Source organism: Cavia porcellus, unplaced genomic scaffold (genome assembly GCF_034190915.1).
Source record: "Cavia porcellus strain 051 isolate PalLab524CR breed Dunkin Hartley unplaced genomic scaffold, mCavPor4.1 scaffold_22, whole genome shotgun sequence".
NCBI classification, from domain to species: domain Eukaryota; kingdom Metazoa; phylum Chordata; class Mammalia; order Rodentia; family Caviidae; genus Cavia; species Cavia porcellus.
The window spans coordinates 51656710-51679348 of NW_026947505.1; positions in this window are offsets into that span (position 1 = coordinate 51656710).

The window sequence follows — 22639 nt, forward strand, 5'->3', positions numbered from 1 at the left end:
TTAGGCATAGCATCAGGTTGTTTAGTTGTATTTATTCTATTTTCATGATGTGAGAACTCTGTGAAATAAATTTTCATCTGAGTACTGCTTTCAGCGTATCCCTCAGATTCTGGTATGTTGTATTTGTATTTCCATTTGTTTGTAGGTACTTTTAAATTTCTCTTTTAATTCCCCCTGTGATCCAGTGTTTGCTCAAGAGTGTGTTATTCAATTTCCATGTGTTTTTGGCATTTTGGCAGTTTCTTTTATCATTAATTTCTAGTTTCATGATGCTACGATCTGATAACCTATTTGGGATAATTTCCACTATTCTATATTTATTTAAATATGTTCTGTGGGTTAGTATATGGTCTGTTTTAGAGAATGTCCCATGTTCTGTTGAGAAGAATGTGTATTCTGATGTTGTTGGATGGAACACTATATATGTCTATCAAGTCCATTTGTTTGCACGTGTGATTCATTTCTATTATTTCTTTGCTGATTTTTTGTCTGGTTGATCTGTCCATTGGTGTCAATGATGTGTTAACGTCTCCTTTTATGATTTTGTTACTGCTAATTTGGCTTTTAATTTCTGTTAATACTTGTTTTATATATCTGGGTGCTCAGGAATTTGGTGCATATATATTTAAGATTGTTATCTCTTCCCCTTGAAGTTTTCCTCTAACCAGTATGTAATGACCTTCTTTATCTCTTCTGATCATTATTGGTTTGAAGTTCACATTGTCTTCAAGCAGAATGGCTACCCCACTTTTTTTGGGTTCCTGTTCCATGAAATATTGTTTTCCATCCTTTGATTTTTCAGTCTGTGAGTATCCTTTTGGGTTAGATGGATTTCTTTTAAACAGCATATGGTTGGATTTTGTTTATTGATCCATTCTGCCAGTCTGTTTCTTTTAATTGGTGCATTGAGACCATTTGCATTAATGGTTATAACTGTTTTATGCTGATTTATTGTTGCCATATTATCTTTCTTATGTTGCTTCATTATCTTTCTGTTCTGTTTAATTGTCTGCTTTGCTTAGTGCCTTTTTCCTAAGTGTATTTAAACTGTCTTTTAATGTTTTTTGCAGGGTTGGCTTGGTGATCATGAAGGGTGATCATGAAGTTCTTCAGCTGTTCTTTGTCATGGAAGTATCTTATTTCACCATCAATTTTGAAGGACAGTTTTGCAATGCTGAAATAGACTTTTTCTTTTTGTTAAATTTTTTTTATTTTTTAAGTGTTTTAAAAATTTTATTTAAAAAAGATTAAACAAAATAGAAAATGGGTAGAAATAATACATACATTCAGAGAAAAAATAAACAGTAAGAAATCACTAGTTGATGTTTACATATTGTCATTTTACAAATAGTTGTTCAAGGTACAAGGGTGGAACATGTTAAAGTGGGAATTCAAACAGCGAGACTGCAAAAAGTTCTGTTAAGCTGTCCAACAAAAACTTAGTAACGTGGTTGTCAATCCTATACACTTAAACATACATGGAGTTATCCATATCTTTAATTACACTGAGAATGAATAAACCCAAGCAGGCTAATATCACTCTGAACAAGGAATAATACTATTGCTGGGTTTCACATTATGACACTCCAGGATCAGCACTGGGTATTTTAGTATCTCTTTTTCTTCAAAGTATCTCTTCATTTCATCATGTGTCATAAGATCAGTTCTCATAAACTGTTCATAGATTCTACAGATGCATGAATCTTAACATGTATATCTATTTTTTCTATATTAGAGGGAGAAACAAAACAAAGCAAGGCAAAACAAAACATATAAACACATGAAATGAAATAAACATATAAGACCACTGTACAAAGAGTTCTACTATGATTCCTGTGTTGTCTCTTGTTATCTTCAATAGAATTGGCTATATCATCAGACATAGTATAATAGAATATATGAGGACATAACGGTATTAATAAAAACACAACTTTGTTTATAGTATAGAACTTCAAAAACTGGCAGTTATCAAAACAGAATGTATATTGTAGAGTCTTGTCATCTTCAGGTAGTTGCCTATACTCTCAGACTTAATATTATCAATCATATCAGTTTTGAATAAAATCTTCTCTGCCTCATTTCTGTTATGCTCTTTTATTGCCATCAGTTGTCTGCTTAACTTCTTCATTCTGTTTTCTGCTCCATTCATTGAGGCTTCTCTGCCACTGTTCCTGGAATCCTAGTACTTTTCTCTCTCTCTAGAATGCCCTGAAGTATTCTCTGTAGAGTTGGATTGGTGGTTGTGAATTTCCCAAGTTCCTCTTTGTTTTGGAAGCAACTTGTTTCTCCATTAATTTCTAGAGACAGTTTATCAGGGTATATCAATGTGGGCTGGAGGTTATTTTCTTTCAGGGCTTGGAATATTTCATTCTAGGCTCTTGTTGGCTTGATGGTTTGTGTCGAGAAGTCTGCCATTATTCTGATGGGATTTCCTCTGTAGGATATCTGTTTTTTTGTCTCTAACAGTTTTTAATATTCTGTTCTTACATTGAATTTCTGGGATCTTGATTATTATATTCCTTGGTGTGTATCTGTTTTGGTTTTAGGTGGCTGGAATTCTGTATGCCTCATATATCAGAATACCATTTCCTTTTCCTATGTTTGGGAAGTTTCTCTTAATTATTTCTGTGAATAATAACCTTTGTAGTTCTGTTGTTTTAGCCCAGCTTCTTCATTTACATTCTTTATTCTCAAGTTATAGATCCTTTTGTTGTCTTCTAGCCTTTGTATTGTTACTGCTTGTTTCCTTGTTATTTTTAAAAAGTTTTCCCTTCCATATTCCCACATTGCAAAATTGTCCTCCAGTTTGGATAATCTATCTTTAGTTTCTTTCAAACTGATTTATCATCTTTCAATAGAGTTTTTAATTTCCTAGTGATCTCTTTGAATCTCCTTTATGTATTCCATTTTTTAAATATTCTTCACCAAATGGTTCTCTCCTTTGCTTGTGTTCCTACCTTCTTCTGTCTGTATCTGCTTGAGGGATGCTTTTTTAATCTTCTTATATCTTTTTAATCTTTATATCTTTTTTAATCTTCTTATATCTTCCTTTATTTGGCTAAATGTTTCACTTTTGAACTCATCTATGAGGTCCTGAATATATATCTTTATGTCCACTGGCACTGTGTTTGATATTGGATGTTTGCTATTCCCATTCTCCTTTGTATTTACCTGTCCTGGGTCAGTGTTCTCAGGGTTGGAACCTGGGGACTTTTTGTTGTTGGTTTCTCTTCCCATCTTTTTTGCTTCTTTCAGGAGGCCCCAGTTTCTTTCCTTGTTGGTTACAATTCCTCTAAAGAATACTGACTAGATGTCTCTTGCCACTGCCATGTGCTAGTGAGTTGCAGACAGGCACATCTTATGCTGGCCCCTCCCCTCTGAATCAGTCAAGCTTCTGTGGCTTGCACTGTATTACTTTGCACTGCCTCCTCTCCAGATCAGTCTAACTTCTGAGGCTTCACTGGATTAGTGTCATTAGTGTGTGCCACTGCTGTAGAGACTTGATTTTGGATAATCCACTGGGTCTCAGCCAGGTCACATGACCCTACCTCACTCCACCAATCCTTTTTGGGAATGGAATGATTGAAGTAACTGCTGCCCCTTGTACTTGCCAGTCATTCCCGGTCCCAGAATGTTGGCTGCCAGATCCCCCCTACTTATGGTATGGCTCCACTCCCATCAGGGCAAAGTAGGTACCCTGCCAACTCAGCTCTCCGTTCAGCTCACTGATCCCTGAACAAAATGTAAATGCACCTCCAGTGATTCGAAGCAGCTGTGCCTTGGGCAGCTTGGCAAGCTGCGGTGGGACCTTGGCAAGTCATTTTGGGACCTTGGCAAGTTGTGGTGGGACTTCAGGTGGTCAGCAAGTTGCCTTAATTTCTCTCTGGGATGAGAGAATTAATCTCCCTCTGTTTGGGGCTCCTCACTTTGATTTATGTTGAATTCTAAATTGAGTATCTCAGGGAGCCTCTGTAGCCAGTTGTTATCTATCCACCATCATTGCCCCTCCTCCCAATTTCTTGTTATTTTTAAAAGATCTTTCCTGTTCACTAGCTGCAATCTTGTCTTTGAGGTCTGAAATTCTATCTTCACTTTCATTGAGGTGGTTTTTACAGCTTTCAATGGAATTTTTGATTTCAATGGAATTTTGATTTCAATGGAATTTTGATTTGATTTTGTATATCTCTTTGCATCTGCTTTACGTATTGTGTTTGTTTCTTATATTGTTCATCCAGGGATTCTACCTTTTGTTTAGTTCCTCCAATTGTTTAACTGTGTCTTTAGATATGTTCAGAATCTCTTTCATTTCTTTTATGTTTCTTCTTTTACATGGGAGATCATTTCTAGTTTGAATTCCTTTAAAGCTTCCCGGTGTTGCTTCTTTATTTCAGTTGCTATTATGTCTGATTTTTCAGGTGTATGGCATATATTTTCTTCTATGTACATGGCTCCTAGGCTTTCTTGGAATTTGCTGGATGTTTGAGATTGCATTTTGGTCTTTCATTTTGTATTTTCCTATATTTCTGTGTTTCAAGTGTTGTTCCAAAGCTTCCCCTGGGTGGGTTGGAAAAGGTCTTCTATGTCCTAGGCTCTTGGGACTCCTCTGGCAGTGCAGCTCCCCAGATTGAAAGAAGGTCACTGGGCATGACCCAGGCAGGCCTGAAATGTGCAGAGCCCAGTCTAGTGTGGTTGCAAACTGTGAAGGTCCCTGACCTCCAGGAGCAAGGATCTCAAACTCTCCCGGGGCTCAGATGGTGTGCAGGAACCCACCTCCTCTGGCAGTGAAGCTCCCTAGAGTGAAAGAAGGTCACCTGGTGTTGCCCAGCCAGGCCCAAAGCCTTCTCTGGCAGCACAGCTCCCCAGATTGAAAGAAGGTCACTGAGTGTGGCCCAGGCAGGTCCTAAACCTTCTCTGGCAGTGCAGGTCCCTTGTCTAGCAGCGAAGCTCCTAGGATTGATAGAAGGTTACTGGGGCAGCCCAGGCAGGCCCAAAACCTGCAGAGCCCTGTCCAGAGTGGCTGCAAGATGGGTAGGTCCCTGACCATTGGGAGCAAGGATCTCAAACTGTCTCGGGGCTCGGATGATGTGCAGGAACCCACCTCCTTAGGCAGCGAAGCTTCCTGGGTTAAAAGAAGTTCACTGGGCATGGCCCAAGCAGGCCTGAAACCTCCTCCAGCAGTGCAGTTTCCTCCTTTTCCTGATTTTAGTGTAAAAGCTTTCAGTTTTTGTCGTTTTAGTATAATATTGACTATTGTTTTGTCATAGATGGCCTTTATAAGATTGAGGTAGACATTGTATTCTGAGTTTCTGAAGGGTTTTTATCATGAACATGTGTTGGACTTTAGCAAAAGCTTTTTCTGCATCTATTGAGATGACCATGTGGTTTTTGTTTTTCACTCTGTTGATGTGGTGTATTACATTTATTTATTTGCATATGTTAAACCATCCCTGCTTTCCTGGAATGAATCCCACTTTGTCATGATGTATAATCTTCTTGATAATTTGCTGCATTCTATTTGCCAGTATTTATTGAGAATCTTTGCATCAATGTTCATTAGTGAAATTGGCATATATCTCTCCTTTTTGGTTGGGCATTTCTCTGGTTTGGATGAGAGTAATTCTTGCCTCCAGGAATGATTTAGGGAGGATTGCTTCTTTTCCAATTTCATTGAAGGGTTTAAGGAGTAGTGGCATCAAATCTTTAAATTTCTTGTAGAATTCAGCCATCAATACATCAGACCCTGAGCTTTTCTCTTTTGGTAAGTTTTTTCAATTTCAACAGTTGATATTGTGTTATTCAAAATTGCTATATATTCTTGATTGAGCTTTGGCAGTTCATATATTTCTAGAAATCTGTTCATTTCCTCTGTGTTTTCCACTCTACGTGAGTAGAGATTTTCTTTTTTTAAAATTTTATTTAAAAGGAAAAAGAGAAAAAACAAAACAAAACAAAGCAGTGTAAGGGTACAAGTAATACAGAACTACAAAAAAAAAAAAAACAGTAAGAAATCACCAGTTAATAGATTACATATTATCATCTTAGAGATAGTTGCTCAAATCACAGTATCAAAGAATACAAAGTGGACATTCAAACAGTGAGACTGCAAACAGTTGTGTTCAATGATCCAACCAGTGAGTAGAGATTTTCAATGTAGATATTCATGATCTTTTGAATTTACATGGGATCTTTAGTAATTTCACTCTTTTCAGTCCTTATTGCATGAATTTGAGTTTTTCTTTCTTTTTCTTTGTAAGGTTAGCTAGAGTTTTGTCAATTTTGTTTATTCTCTCAAAACCCAGCTTTTTAATTCATTAATTATTTGTATTGATTTTTAGTTTCAATTGCATTGATTTCTGCTGTAATCTTTACAATTTCATCTGTTGAGGAGCTTGAGATGAAGCATTTGTTTATTTGTGCTCATTCTATTTTTCTGATATGACAATCAATTGCTATGTATTTTCCTTTTAATACTGCTTTCATTGCATCCCACAGATTGCAGTATGTTGTTTCTGAATTTTCATTTAATTGTGGGTATATGTTTTATTTCTTCTTTAATTTCATTTGTAGCGCATTGGTTGTTCAGAAGGTTGTTATTTAATTTCCTTGTATTTATGCAGGTTTTGCAATTTCTTTTGCCATTAATTCCTAATTTCAATGTGTCAGATATTATGCATGGGATAATACCTTTGCAGTTACTTAAGAATGTTTAATGGGATAATATACAGTCTACTTTCGAGAATGTCCCATGTGTTGTTGAGAATAATGTGTATTCCGATGTGGTTGGATGGAACACTCTGTAAACATCTACTAAGCCCAGTTGCTCACAGGTATAATTCAGTTCTGTTATTTCTTTGCTGACATGTTGTCTAGTTGATCTATCTCTTTGTGATAATGGGCTGTTAAGGTCCTCTGTTATAATTGTGTTCTTGTGTATTTAGTTTTTCATATCCATTAGTATCTGTCATATATATTTGGGTGCTCTGTATTTGGTGCATATATATTTGTAATTGTTCTCCCTCTTGAATTTTTCCACTAATGAGTATGTGGTGACCTTCTTTATCTCTTTTAATCATTTTATGTTTGAAGTTCATGTTGCCTGCAAACAGAATAGTTACCCCTGCTTTTTCTGGGTTCCTGTTGCATGGAATACTGTTTTGCATCCTTTGACTTTTAATCTATGAGTTTCCTTTTGGGTCAGATGTGTTTCTTGTATACACCATACTGTGGGATCATGTTTCTTGATCTATTCTGTCAAGCTATTTCTTTTGATTGGTGAATTGAGGTCATTTACATTTATGGATATAACTGATATTAACTGACTCACCTTCACCATGTTATGTTCCAATTGTTTTCTTTCTGCTTTTTACCCTTGTTTAATTGCTTGTCCTACCTGGTGGTTTCTTTCTGTTGTTGTTCTGGGGATTGTGGTCATTTTTATCTCTATCTAGCATGTCTTTCAACACTCTTTCTAGGGTTGGTTAGGTGGACATGAATTTCTTCAGTTGTTTTTTGTCATAGAAGTATCTTGTTTGTCTTTAAATTTGCATGAAAATTTTCTGGGTACATCAGTATGGTTTGAAAGTTTTTTTCTTTTAGGATTGGAAATACCTCACTCCAAGCTTATCATCACTTTAGGGTTTGTGCTGAGAAGTCTGCTGTGATTCTAATGGGCTTTCATTAATTGGTGAGTTGTGTCTTTTCTCTAACAGCTTTTAGTATTCTGTTTTTATGCTGTATGTCTGGGACCTTACTTATTATATATCTGGGTGTAGATTTATGTTGGTTGTGATTGTTTGGTGTTCTATTTTCCTCACTTATGTGCATATCAGATATTTTCCCTACGTTTGGGGAATTTTCTGCTAGTACTTCTGTGAATAGTTTAGGTATGTCATTTGCATTGTCTCCTGTATCTTCACTGATGCTTGTGTGGTCTTTTATTGTTTCTCTTGGAATCATCTTGAAGCTGCTGAAATGTCATTTCATGCTGCTTGGTTATTTTTATTTTTTAAATTTTATTTAAAGCAAGACTAAACAAAACAGAAAATGGGTAGAAATAATACATAGTTTCAAAGAAAAAAATAAAGAGTAAGAAATCACTAGTTGGGGACTCCCATGCCTCACCATTGGTGTGTGGAGGAGGGGCTGGGCGGATCTGGGGCACCTGCATCAGCCTCCCTGTGTGTCTGGAGGACTGAGGATATCTCAGCAAGCAGGGGAGGATCACAGGTTCCAGAGGCACCTTGGCCAGTGGTGACTGCTCCGCACACTCTGACCAAATTCCAGACTGTTTGGGACCCTCCAGGTTTCCGGGTGCAGTGAAGTGGAGAGGTGGGTTTGAGGCCTCTGCATCCACCTCCCCATCCCGGCTGCACTTGGAGAACTGTGGAGCTTCCAACAAGTGTGCGAGCACACACTGTCCCCTGAGCCCAGCCTGTTTGGGACTCCCGCACCCCACCATCGGTGTGTGGAGGAGGGGCTGGGCGGATCTGGGGCACCTGCATCAGCCTCCCCATGTGTCTGGAGGACTGGGGATATCTCAGCAAGCAGGGGAGGATCACAGGTTCCAGAGGCACTGCGAGTAGTGGTGAGTGCTCAGCACACTCTGCCCAAAGCCCAGACTGTTTGGGACCCTCCAGGCTTCCGGGTGCAGTGAAGTGGAGAGGCGGGTTTGAGGAGGCTATATCCAACTCCACATCCCAGCTGCACTTGGAGAGCTGTGGAGCTTCCAAATGGCAGGTGGGCGCACAGTGTCCCTGAGGCCCAGCTTATCTGGAACTGCAGAGTTCTGAACAGGCAGAGGAGGGCCATTGGTTCTGCAGGCCCAGAGGCTTGGGGTAACAGGGTGCCAGAGTCTCAGGAGCAGCAAACATAGAAGGGGATTTCCAACAGACCCTGAGGAAGCTTTCAAATAACACTTGAAACACAGAAATATAGGAAAATGACAAAACGAAAGACCAAATTACAACCTCAAACCTCCAGCCCATCTCAAGAAGCCCTAGGAGCAATGTATATAGAAGAAAATATATGTCATTCACCTCAAATATTGGACACAATAGCTACTGAAATTAACAAGCAACTCCAGGAAGCTGGAAAAAAATTCAAACTCGAAATAATCTCCCAGGTAAAAGATGAAATCATAAAAGAAATGAAAGAGATTCTGAATATATCTAAAGAAAACACAGATAAAAAATTGGAGGAACTAAACAAAAAGATAGAATCTCTAGACAAGCAATATAAGAAACAAACAGAATACATAATGCAGATGCACAGAGATATATAGGAAATAAAAAACTCCACTGAAAGTTGTAAAAACCGCCTTAATGAAAGTGAAGATAGAATTTCAGACCTTGAAGACAGGGTTGGAGCTAGTGAAAAGGAAAGGAAAGATCTTTTAAAAATAACAAGGAATCAGGAAACAACAATTCAACAACTGCAAGATGATGCAAAGAAAAATAACATAAGAATGATAGGGATTAATGAAAAAGAAGGAGACAACATAAAGGATGTCAAGAGGATATTTAGAGAAGTAATAGCTGAAAATTTCCCAAGCATGAGATCAGAAACTGACATCAGGATCAGTGAAGCACATAGAACTCAAATAGTCATAACCAAAATAAAACTACACCCAGACATATAATAATCACCATCCCAGAAATCCAACACAAGAATAGATTATTAAAAGCTGTCAGAGAGAAAAGACAGATCACTTATAAAGGAAAACCTATCAGAATCACAGCAGACTTCTCAGCACAAACAATAAAGTCAAGAAGAGCATGGGGTGAAGTATTCCAGATCATAAAGCAAAATGATTTCCAGCCTAGACTGATGTATCCAGCAACACTATCATTCAAAATTGATGGGGAAATACAATACTTCCATGACAAAGAACAGCTGAAGAACTTCATGAACACCAAACCAACCCTGCAAAAAATATTGAAAGACAGTTTAGATAAACAAAGGAAAAAACTACTAAGCAAAGCAGATAATTAAACAGAACAGAAAGATAAAGATGCAACAGCAGAGAGATAACATTCCTACAATTAACCAGCATTTAACAGTAATAACCATTAATGTAAATGGTCCTAATGCACCAATCAAAAGAAACAGACTAGCAGAATGGATCAAGAAACAAAATCCAACCATATGCTGTTTACAGGAAACCCATGTAACCCAGAAGGATACTCATAGACTGAAAGTCAAAGGATGGAAAACAATCCTTCATGCAGCAGGAATCCAAAAAAAGGCAGGAGTAGCCATTCTGTTTGCAGATAACGTGAACTTTAAACCAACAATGATCATAAAGGACAAAGAAGGTCACTACATACTCATAAGGGGAAAACTCCAAGAGGAAGAGATAACTATCTTAAATATATATGCACCAATCTCCAGAGCACCCAGTTATATAAAACAAATATTAACAGAACTGAAAACTCAAATTAGAGTAACACAATTGTAACAGGGGACCTCAATACGCCATTGACACCAAGCGACAGATCAACCAGACAGAAAATGAGCAAAGAAATAACAGAACTGAATCACATCTGTGAACAAATGGATTTGATAGACATATACAGAATGTTCCACCCAACAACATCAGAATACACATTCTTCTCAGCATTACATGGATCATTCTCTAAAATAGACCATATATTAGCTCACAGAACATATTTAAACAAATGCAAGAGAGTTGAAATCATCCCTTGCATGTTATTGGATCATAGTGCTCTGAAATTAGAAATTAATGATAAAAGATACTGCAAAAATCTTGCAAACACATGGAAACTGAATAACACACTCTTGAGTAAACAGTGGGTCACAGAAGAAATTAAAGAAGAAATTAAACAATACCTAAAAGAAAATGAAAATGCAGATACAACTTAGCGGGATCTGTGGGATGCAATGAAAGCCGACCTCAGAGGAAAATTTATTGCACTGAGTTCCCACATCAGGAAAACAGAATGAATACAAATAAATAACTTGATGCTCCACCTCAAACAGCTAGAAAAAGAAGAGCAAGTCAAGCCCAAAGCCAAGAGAGAAGAGAGGAAATTATAAAAATCAGAGCAGAAATCAATGCAATAGAGACTAAGAAAACAATCCAAAGAATCAACAAATCAAAGAGTTGGTTCTTTGAAAGAATAAATAAAATCGATAAGCCCATAGCCAACCTTATTAAAAAAAGGGAAGAAAAAGCTCAAATTCATGCAATAAGAAATGAAAATGGTGAAATAACTACAGACCCAATAGAAATACAGAAGATCATCAACACTTATTTTGAAAACCTCTACTCTCAAAAGTTTGGTAACACAGAAGAAATAGACAGATTCTTAGAAACATATGAAGTAACAAAGCTAGATCAGGAGGATGTAAAACTGTTGAATAACCCAATCTCTGTTAATGAAATTGAAAATGTAATTAAGTCCTTACCTACAAAGAAGAGCCCAGGCCCAGATGGATTCACTGCAGAATTCTACAAGAAATACAAAGAAGACCTAATACCGACACTCCTCAAACTATTCAAAGAAATTGAAAGGGAAGCAGTCCTTCCTAAGTTATTACTGGAAGCAAATATTACTCTAGTACCAAACCCTGAGAAAGACCCAACTAAAAAAGAGAGCTATAGACCGATCTCCCTAATGAACACAGATGCAAAAATCCTCAATAAAATATTGGCAAATAGGCAGCAAATCATGAAGAAGATTATACCTCATGACCAAGTGGGATTCATCCCAGGAATGCAAGGATGGTTCAACATATGTAAATCAATAAATGTAATCCACCATATCAATAAAGCCAAAAGTAAGAATCACATGATCCTTTCTATAGATGCGGAAAAAGCCTTCAGTAAGGTCCAACATTTATTCATGATAAGAACTTTACAGAAAATTGGAATAGATGGTCTTTACCTCAATATAATAAAGGCCATTTATGACAAACCAACAGCCAGCATCATACTAAATGGCCAAAAATTGAAAGCCTTTACTTTAAAATCAGGCAGAAGACAAGGATGTCCTGTATCATCACTCCTATTTAATATAGTACTGGAAGTACTAGCCAGAGCAATTAGGCAAGAGAGAGAAATAAAAGGGGTAAAGATAGGAACAGAAGAAGTTAAATTATCATTGTTTGCAGATGACATGATACTCTACATAGAAAACTCCATTGAAACTCCATTGAAAGACTCTTAGAAACGATAAGTAAATTCAGTAATATAGCTGGATACAAAATCAATACTCAGAAATCAATAGCATTCCTATACATGAACAAGAAAATCACAGAGAGGGAAATAAGACAAACTACACTCTTCACATTAGCAAGCAAAAAAATTGAAATATTTAGGAATTACTTTTACAAAAGTAGTGAAAGATTTGTACAGTGAAAATTATAATACATTGAAAAAAGAAATTGAAGATGATCTCAGAAAATGGAAAGACATCCTTTTCTCATGGATAGGAAGAACAAACATTGTGAAAATGGCCATTCTCCCAAAACTGTTATACAGATTCAGTGCAATCTCAATAAAAATACCATCAACATACCTTATAGATCTAGAGAAATCACTGCTAAATTTCATCTGGAACCAGAAGAGACCTAGAATAGCAAAGACAATTCTAAGCAGCAAAGACAAAGCAGGAGGCATCAAAATCCCTGACTTGAAGTTGTACTACAAGGCAACAGTAGTAAAATCAACATGGTATTGGAATCAAAACAGAGCCGAAGATCAATGGAATAGATTAGAAGATACAACCACAACTACAAACACACTCAACCACCTTATCTTTGATAAAGGAGCCAAGCACGTTCACTAGAAGAACGACAGTCTCTTTAATAAATGGTGCTGGAAAAACTGGCTCTCCATTTGCCGAAAACTAAAGCTAGACCCATGTCTACCACCATGTATTAAATTAAAATCTAAATGGGTCAAAGATCTGACTATTAAAACAGAAACACTAAATCTATTGGAAGACAAATTGGGTAGAAACCTTGAAGACATAGGAGAATGTAGAGAATTCATGAACAGGACTCAAACTGCACGAGAAATGCTTCCCAGAATCAACAGCTGGGACCACTTCTTATTAAAAAGTTTCTGCATGTCAAAACAAATCTCAAGCATGATAAAAAGAAAACCTACAAACTGGGAAATGATTTTAGTGAACTCTTTCTCAGACAAGGGACTCTTGTTTAAAACATATAAAGAATTAAAAAAACTCAGAGCCCCAAAATTCAAAGATCCAATCCAAAAATGGGCATCTGAGATGAATACGCACTTCTCAGATGAAGAAATGTAAATGGTGAATAAATACCTGAAAAAATGTTCATCATCATTAGTCATTAGAGAAGTGCAAATTAAAACCACACTGAGATACCATCTCACTCCTGAAAGAATGGCCAGGATCAAGAAAACCAACAACAACAAATGCTGGAGAGGCTGTGGGGAAGAAGGAACTCTCCTACACTGTTGGTGGGAGTGTAGACTGGTGCAGCCTTTGTGGAGGTCAGTCTGGAGATTTCTCGAAAAGCTGGGATTGGAAGTCCCATTTATTCTAGCTATTCCACTTCTAGGCATATTCCCAGAAGAACTGAAAGCATCATACCACAGTGATATATGTGCACCTAAATGTGTAATAGTCATGGTACAAAAGAGAGGAAAAGAAAGTGCTCTAAACTATATAACTGCATGTATATTTAAGTGTATAAGATAGAAAATGATATCACAGAGTTTTATTGGATCAATGAACAGAACTGTTTGCAGTATCATTGATGGAATGTCCACTTTACAAGCTTTAATTTTGTGACTTGAACAATTATTTCTAAGATGACAATATGTAATCCATTAACTAGTGATTTCCTACTGTTCATTTTTTTTCTGTAAATCTGTATAACTTGTACCCTTTCCCTGCTTTTTTTTCTTTTCTCCTTAAATAAAATTAAAAAAAAAATAAAAATAAAAGATATATGTGCACCTATGTTTATAGCAGCACAATTTGTAATCACCAGATCTTGGAAACAACCCAAGTGTCCATCAACTGAGGAATGGATAAAAAAGTTGTGGTATTTCTATACAATGGAGTATTATTCAGCTATAAAGAAGGATCACATTGAGATATTTATCAATAAATGGGCGCAGCTTGAGACCATACTCATAAGTGAAATAAATCAATCTCGTATGTATGAATACCGAATGGTGTCCCTAATGTCAGTAATGACTCAAATATATAAAAAATGTGGTAATCATGATTTCCCATTATGTGGCCTTGAAGCCTTATAAAGTTTTCACTTATTAATTGGAAAGGCTTTATTCTGGGCTTCTTGATATGGAAATACTTGAAGCTATAGTATATGAAGTTTTATTCAAATATTTCAAGGAAAAAGACGGACACTATGGTAACTACTATTAAGTCGGGTTATTTGGTGATGTACCACTAGGTTGCTGAAACAGTCATGCTTTGACCTGTATTGTTATGTTGTTATGTCTTGTTTTATCTCAATCTCTGCCTTATTCATTAAAAAATTATTTAGTTATTTTTAATTTTTTTTAATTAAGGGGAAAAATTAAAAAAATTAGCAGGGTATATAATAGTACCTTTTTTGATTTCCTATTAACTTGTTTTTTTTTTATTTAAGAGGAAAAAGAGAAAAACACAAAACAAACCAAAGCGGTGTAAGGGTACACGTAATACAGGACTACAAAAAAACAAAACAAAACAAAAAAACAAAACAAACAAACAAACAAACACATAACAGTAAGAGATCACCTGTTAGTAGATTACATATTATCATCTTGAAAATAGTTCCTCAAATCACAGTATCAAAGAATACAAGGTGGACATTGAAACAGGGAGACTGCAAACAGCTGTGTTCAATGATCCAAAAACATTGATATAGTCAGCTATTTAACACCCCTAAACACCCTTGCTGTTATATCCGTTAGAGCTCTTTTTCTTTTTCTTTTTTTTTCCCTCTCTTTTTTACAACAAAATTTACACATTTTGGATTTTATTACTCCTTAGTGTTTATTACTTTTTTTTGCGGGGGGGGGGAAGAATACAGTCAAATATGGCAAAACAAAGCTGTCAGTCAATACCAAGGATAGACATAGCACATGGTGTAGAACAGAGTACAAGTTTATCAACAATGGTTATCAACGTTGTCCCTTGTTTCCTTAAAAAGAATTGTCTATCTCATTAGATATTAAAAAGTTGGACAAAACAGTAGAGAACAAGACCAATAAAACTTAGGCATTGTAAACATTACAGGACTTCCAAAGAAGACAATAGTCAAACCAGAATGGGTATCTTAGTGAATCTTATTGTCTTCAAAGTAGTTGTCTATGTCTTCAAACTTGATACTATCATATAGAATGGAACAGAGTCTAATCATTCAAAACAAGATCGTGGGAGTACTACAGGACTTCAAAACAAGTTAATAGGAAATCAAAAAGTGTTACTATTTATATATCCTAATTTTTTGAATTTTTTCTTTAATTAAGACAAACATAAGAAATGACTAGATAATTTTTTTAAAACAATAAGGGGGAGATTGAGATAAAACAGGACATAACAATATAACAATAGAGGTCACAGCATGACTGTTTCAACAACCTAGTACTTCACCACCATATAACCTGACTTAATAGTAGTTACCATAGTGTCTTTGTCCTTGAAATATTTGGATAAAACTTCATATACTATAGCTTCAAATATTTCCATATCAAGAAGCCCAGAATAAAGCCTTTCTAATTAATGAGTGAAAACTTTATAAGGCTTCAAGGCCACATAATGGGGAATCATGATTACCACATATTTTTATATATTTGAATCATTACTTACGTTAGGGAAACCATTCGGTATTCACACATGTGAGATTGATTTATTTCACTTATGAGTATGGTCTCAAGCTGCGCCCACTTATTGATAAATATCTCAATGTGATCCTTCTTTATAGCTGAATAATACTCCATTGTATAGAAATACCACAACTTTTTTATCCATTCCTCAGTTGATGGACACTTGGGTTGTTTCCAAGATATGGCGATTACAAATTGTGCTGCTATAAACATAGGTGCACATATATCACTGTGGTATGATGCTTTCAGTTCTTCTGGGAATATGCCTAGAAGTGGAATAGCTGGAATAAATGGGATTTCCAGTCCCAACTTTTTGAGAAATCTCCAGACAGATCTCCACAAAGGCTGTACCAGTCTACACTCCCACCAGCAGTGCAGGAGAGTTCCTTTTTCCCCACAGCCTCTCCAGCATTTGTTGTCGGTTTTCTTGATCCTGGCCATTCTTTCAGGAGTGAGATGGTATCTCAGTGTGGTTTTAATTTGCATTTCTCTAATGACCAATGATGATGAGCATTTTTTTCATGTATTTATTTGCCATTTGCATTTCTTCATCTGAGAATTGTGTATTCATCTCAGATGCCCATTTTTAGATTGGATCTTTGAATTTTGGAGGTCTGAGTTTCTTTAATTCTTTATATGTTTTAGACAAGAGGCCCTTGTCTGAAAGAGAGTTCACTAAAATCTTTTCCCAGTTTGTGGGTTTTCTTTTCACTATGCTAGAGATTTCTTTTGACATGCACAAACTTTTTAATAAGAAGTGGTCCCAGTTATTGATTCTGGGAAGTATTTCCCGTGCGGTTTGAGTCCTGTTCATGAATTCTTTACCTACTCCTATGTCTCCAAGATTTCTACCTAATTCGTCTTCCAATAGATTTAGTGTTTCTGTTTTAATATTCAGGTCTTTGACCCATTTAGATTTTAATTTAGTACATGGTGATAGACATGGGTCTAGCTTTAGTTTTCGGCAAATGGAGAGCCAGTTTTTCCAGCACCATTTATTAAAGAGACTGTCATTCTTCCAGTGAACCTGCTTGGCTCCTTTATCAAAGATAAGGTGGTTGAGTGTGTTCGTAGTTGTGGTTGTATCTTCTAATCTATTCCACTGATCTTTGGCTCTGTTTTGATTCCAATACCATGTTGATTTTACTACTGTTGCTTTGTAGTATAACTTCAAGTCAGGGATTGTGATGCCTCCTGCTTTGTCTTTGCTGCTTAGAATTGCCTTTGCGATTCTAGGTCTCTTCTGGTTCCAGATGAAATTTAGCAGTGATTTCTCTAGATCTATAAGGTATGTTGATGGTATTTCTATTGGGATTGCATTGAATCTGTATAACAGTTTTGGGAGAATGGCCATTTTCACAATGTTTGTTCTACCTATCCATGAGCAAGGGATGTCTTTCCATTTTCTGAGATCATCTTCAATTTCCTTTTTCAGTGTATTATAACTTTCACTGTATAAGTCTTTCACTTCTTTCCTAAGAATAATTCCTAAATATTTCATTTTTTTGCTTGCTAATGTGAATAGTCCAGTTTCTCTTATTTCCCTCTCTGTAATTTTGTTGTTCGTGTATAGGAATGCTATTGATTTCTGAGTATTGATTTTGTATCCAGCCACATTACTGAATTTATTTATTGTATCTAAGAGTATTTCAATAGAGCTTAGGGGGTCTTCTATGTAGAGTATCATGTCATCTGCAAACAATGATAATTTAACTTCTTCTGTTCCTATCTTTACCCCTTTTATTTCTCTTTCTTGCCTACTTGCTCTGGCTAGTACTTCCAGTAGTATATTAAATAGGAGTGGTGATAAAGGACATCCTTGTCTTGTGCCCGATTTTAAAGTAAAGGCTTTCAATTTTTGGCCATTTAGTATGATGCTGGCTGTTGGTTTGTCATAAATGGCCTTTATTATATTGAGGTAAAGACCATTTATTCCAATTTTCTGTAAAGTTATCATGAATAAGTGTTGGACCTTATCGAAGGCTTTGTCTCCATCTATAGAAATGATCATGTGATTCTTATTTTTGGCTTTATTGATATGGTGGATTACATTTATTGATTTGCGTATGTTGAACCATCCTTGCATTCCTGGGATGCATCCCACTTGGTCATGGTGTATAATCTTCTTGATGATTTGCTGCATCCTATTTGCCAATATTTTATTGAGGATTTTTGCATCTGTGTTCATTAGGGAGATCGGTCTATAGTTCTCTTTTATAGTTGGGTCTTTCTCAGGTTTTGGTACTAGAGTAATATTTGCTTCCAGGAATGACTTAGGAAGGATTGCTTCCCTTTCAATTTCATTGAATAGTTTGAGGAGTGTCGGCATTAGGTCTTCTTTATATTTCTTGTAGAATTCTGCAGTGAATCCATCTGGGCCTGGGCTCTTCTTGGTGGGTAAGGCCTTAATTACATTTTCAAGTTCATTAGCAGAGATTGGGTTATTCAACAGTTTTATATCCTCTTGATCTAGCTTTGGTACTTCATATGCTTCTAAGAATCTGTCTATTTCTTCTGTGTTATCAAACTTTTGAGATTAGAGGTTTTCGAAACAGGTGTTGATGATCCTCTGTATTTCTATTGGGTCTGTAGTGATTTCTCCTTTTTCATTTCTTATTGCATGAATTTGAGCTTTTTCTTTCCTTGTTATTTTCAAAAGATCTTTCCTTTCCTGTTCACTAGCTGCAATCCTCTCTTCAAGGTCTGAAATTCTATCTTCACTTTCATTAAGGTGGTTTTTGCAACTTTCAGTGGAGTTTTTTATTTCCTGTATATCTCTGTGCATCTGCATTATGTATTCTGTTTGTTTCTTATATTGCTCATCTAGGGATTCTATCTTTTTGTTTAGTTCCTCCAATTTTTTATCTGTGTTTTCTTTAGATATATTTAGAATCTCTTTCATTTCTTTTATCATTTCTTCTTTTATCTGGGAGATTATTTCGAGTTTGAATTTCTTTAAAGCTTCCTGGAGTTGCTTGTCAATTTCAGTGGCTATTGTGTCCAATATGTGAGGTGGATGGGATATATTTTCTTCTATATACATCGCTCCTAGGGTTTCTTGAGATGGGCTGGAGGTTTGAGGTTGTAATTTGGTCTTTCGTTTTGTCATTTTCCTATATTTCTGTGTTTCAAGTGTTATTTGAAAGCTTCCTCAGGATCTGTTGAAAATCCCCTTCTATGTTTGGAGCTACTGAGACTCTGGCACCGCACTACCGCCAGCCATTGGGCCTACAGAACCAGTGGCCCTCCTCTGCCTGCTCAGAACTCCACAGTTCCAGACAAGCTGTGCCTCCGGGACACTGTGCGTCCACCTGCCCCTTGGAAGCTCCACAGTTCTTCAATCACAGCCGGGTTAGGGTACTCACCACAGGCCGCAGTGCTTCAGGAACCTGTGGACCCTCCCTGGTTGCAGAGATATCCACAGTCCTCTAGACACATGGAGAGGCCGATGCAGGCACCCCAAATCTGCCCAGCTCCTCCTCTGCAGACCAATGGCCAGGCGTGGCAGCTAAACAGGCTGGGCTAGGCTGATAGTGTGGGCCCGCCCACCCGTCGGTAGCTCAGCAATTCTCCAAGTGTAACCGGAATGGGGAGGCTGATGTGGAAGCCTCAAACCCACCTCTCCCCTTCACTGCACCTGGAAGCCTGGGGGAACTCCAGCAGTCTGGGCGGAGATATCCAGAGTCCTCCAGACACGCAGAGAGGCCGCTGAAGGCATCCCAGATCTGCCCAGCTCCTCCTCTGCAGACCTATGGTCAGGCGCGGCAGCTAAACAGCCCTATTAACTTGTTTTGAAGTCCTGTAATACTCCCATGATCTTGTTTTGACTGATTAGACTCTGTTCCATTCTGTATGATAGTATCAAGTTTGAGGTTATAGGCAACTACTTTGAAGGCAATAAGATTCACTAAGATGCTCATTCTGGTTTGTCTATTGTCTCCTTTGGAAGTCCTGTAACGTTTACAATGCTTAAGTTTTATTGGTCTTGTTCTCTACTGTTTTGTTCAACTTTATAATATATAATGAGATAGACAATTCTTTTTTAAGGAAACAAGAGACATTGTTGATAACCATTGTTGATAACCTTGTACTCTGTTTTACATCATGTGCTATGTCTATCCTTGGTTTGACTGACAGCTTTGTTTTGCCATATTTGAGTTTATTCTCCCCCCTCCCAAAAGTAATAAGAACTAAGGAGTAATAAACCCAAAATGTGTAAATTTTGTTGTTTAAAAGAGAGGGAAAAATGAGTTCTAAATGATACAACAGCAAGAGTGATTAGGGGCGTTAAATATCTGACCTCATTAATGTTTTTGGTGGGATCGTTGAACACAACTGTTTGCAGCCTCACTCTTTGAGTGTCTACTTTGTATGCTTTGATACTGTGATTTGAGCAACTATCTCTAAGATGATAATATGTAATCTATTTACCGGTGATTTCTTACTTGTTTTTTTTTTTTTTTTTTTTTTTTTGTAGTTCTGTATTACTTGTACCCTTACACTTGTTTTGTTTTGTTTTTTCTCTTTTTCCTTTTAAATAAAATTAAAAAAAAGAAATCACTAGTTGATGGTTACATATTGTCCTCTTACAAATATTTGTTCAAGATACAAAAGTGAAACATACAAAGTGGGAATCAAACAGTGAGACTGCAAATGGTTCTGTCCTACTATCCAACAAAAACTTAGTAATATGGTTATCAATCCTTACACTTAAAAATGCACACAGTTATCTGTATCTTCATTTATGTTGGGATTAAACAAACCATAGTAAGGCTAAAATCACTGTGAACAAAGAATAATAGAATTGCTGGATTTCACATCATGACACTATGGGATCCCACTGGGTACTGTAGTGTCTCTTTTTCTTCAAAGTATTTGTTCATTTCATCATGTGTTATAAGATCAGTTCTCATAAACTGTTTATGGATTCTATGTATGCATGAGTCTTTACATGTATTTGTATACTTTCTATATTAGTGGGAGAAACAAAGCAAGACAAAACAAAACATTCCTATAAACACATGAAATGAAAAAGATATATAAAACCACTGTACAAAGAGTTGTACCATGGTTACTGTGTTATCTTCAATAGAATTTTCTATATCATCAAACAGTAAAATTGAATATAGCAGTACATAACGATATTAATAAAAAGACAAATTTGTAGATAGTGTAAAACTTCAAAAACAAGTAGTAATCAAACAAGAATGGGTACCATAGTGAATCTTGTCATCTTCAATGTAGTTGCCTGTACTCTCAAACTTGATACTATCAATCATAACAGTTTTGAATAAAATCTGTCAATACCAAATAGCAATCAAACAAACCAGACTGAACTAAATCAGTTATGATAAAGCAGTATAAGTTATACAGGGCTCCAGATTAAGTTAATGGGAAATTAAAGATGATTGCTGTACTATGTTCTGTTATTTTTGGGATAGCTGTCTGTGCTCTCAGATCTAGTGCAAGTAGACAAATTGGGACAGAATAAAATCTGTCTAAGTAGAGTGGTGCATGTTATATGGGTTTTAAATACTGATACACTATTAACAATATCCTCTGCCATCTTTTTAAAGACTATTCCTGCCCTTTCACTCCCCCCAGGTGCACTGTGCATTTTTGGGTCTCACCAACACCCCCAGTTTTTAGATTGGGGAGTCAACCTACTATTTACTAGTTGTATTTCTTTACCTATTAAAGCCTGTCTTTCAAACCTATGTACAAATACTGGTCAAGTTGCCCCTATTACTCTTTGGTTCCCTGTCACATAGAGCATTGTTTTCTCATATTTGATTTTTGGTCCATAAACCGCTGTTTATGGACAGTTTTTCAGGTTAATTATATTTCCTATAAAGAGAATCTTGATGGACCTTACCTCCTGATCTACTCTGCCTGTGTTTCTCTCTTTTTTTAGTGTATCAAGGCCATCTATATTAGAGATTATAGCCAACCTTCTCTGACACATTTCTGTTGTGCTCTTTTTCTGCCATTAGTTGGTTTTTCTTCTTCATTCCACTTTCTGATCCATTCACTGAGGCCTCTCTGCCACTGTTCTTGGAATCCTGGTACTTTTCTCTCTCTCTAGAGTGTTCTGCAGTATTCTCTGTAGAATTGGATTTGTGGTCGTGAATTCTCCCTTCACGGGAGGAAGAGGAACAAAGAGAGTTCCTTGTTTTCTTGGAAACATCTTGTTTCTTCATTAATTTCTAAAGACAGTTTTTCAAGGTACATCAATCTGGGCTGGAGGTTATTTTCTTTCAGGTCTTGTAATGTTTTCCTCCAAGCTCTTCTTGATTTGATGGTTAATGTTGAGAAGTCTGTTGTAATTTTGATGGGTTTTCCTTTTTAGGTGATCTGTTTCTTTTCTCTGATGCTTTTAATATTTTGTTCTTATTTTGAATTTCTGGTATCTTGATTATTATTTGCCTAGATTTAGCTCTGTTTTGGTTGTAGGTGGCTGGAGTTTGGTATGCCTCATATATCTGAATATCAGTTCCTTTTCCTATGCTTGGGAAGTTTTCCTTAATTATTTCTGTGAATAGCCTTTATAGTTTGTTTGTACCCCTGATTCTTCATTCACATTCTTTATTATAGGTTATAGATCTAGATTATATATTATATATTATAGATCTAAGTTATAGACCCTCTTGTCATCTTCTAGCCTTTGTATTGTTACTGCCTGTTTCCATGTTACTTTTAAGAAAATTTTCCTTTCATGATTACACATTGCAAACCTGTCTTCCAGTTTAGTTTCTTTCAAGCAGTTTTTCCAACTTTCAATGGAGTTTTTAA